The sequence below is a fragment of the Fukomys damarensis genome, unplaced genomic scaffold (genome assembly GCF_012274545.1).
Source record: "Fukomys damarensis isolate Sample0158 unplaced genomic scaffold, DMR_v1.0_HiC HiC_scaffold_26, whole genome shotgun sequence".
Taxonomy (NCBI): Eukaryota; Metazoa; Chordata; class Mammalia; order Rodentia; family Bathyergidae; genus Fukomys; species Fukomys damarensis.
Window position 1 is genome coordinate 20,961,019 of NW_022900938.1, and position 499 is coordinate 20,961,517.

The 499-nt window shown below is 43.1% G+C and overlaps 1 protein-coding gene across 1 annotated transcript in view; it reads left to right on the top strand.

Moving 5' to 3' along the window:
- Positions 1-499, top strand: part of Atf2 (activating transcription factor 2) — an 88,762-nt gene that overhangs the window by 70,296 nt on the left and 17,967 nt on the right.

Here is a 499-nt window from a genome sequence, read left to right on the forward strand (position 1 = left end):
GGTTTTTTTGGTTTTTTGAGACAGGGTGTCACTGTGTAGTTGAGACTGACCTCGAACTCACTCTGTGGCCCAGGCTGGTCTCGGACTCACAGCGATCCTCCTGCCTCAGCCTCCTGAATGCTGGGATTACAGGCATGCGCCACCATGCCAGGGTCTTGCTAAGTTGTTAAATTGCCCAGGCTGGGCACAAACTTGTGATCCTCCTGCTTCAGCCTCCTAGGGTGCCAGGGATACGGGCATGTAACACCACATTTAGCTCCCTATAAAAGTTTGTGTGGGTATTTATATATATTGATCTGACATGGCATAATAACTTTTAAAGAAACTGGTATTTCTGTTTATTCTAGTACAGTGAAACAAATAGCTTTGGGAAATGTACTTCATTCTATATTCCTTTTTTATTTTTAATTTAAAAAATTTTTTTTTCCAGTATTGGGGATCAAACTCAGGACCTTATGCTTGCAAGGCAGGTGCAGTACCACTGAGCTAAATTCCCAGC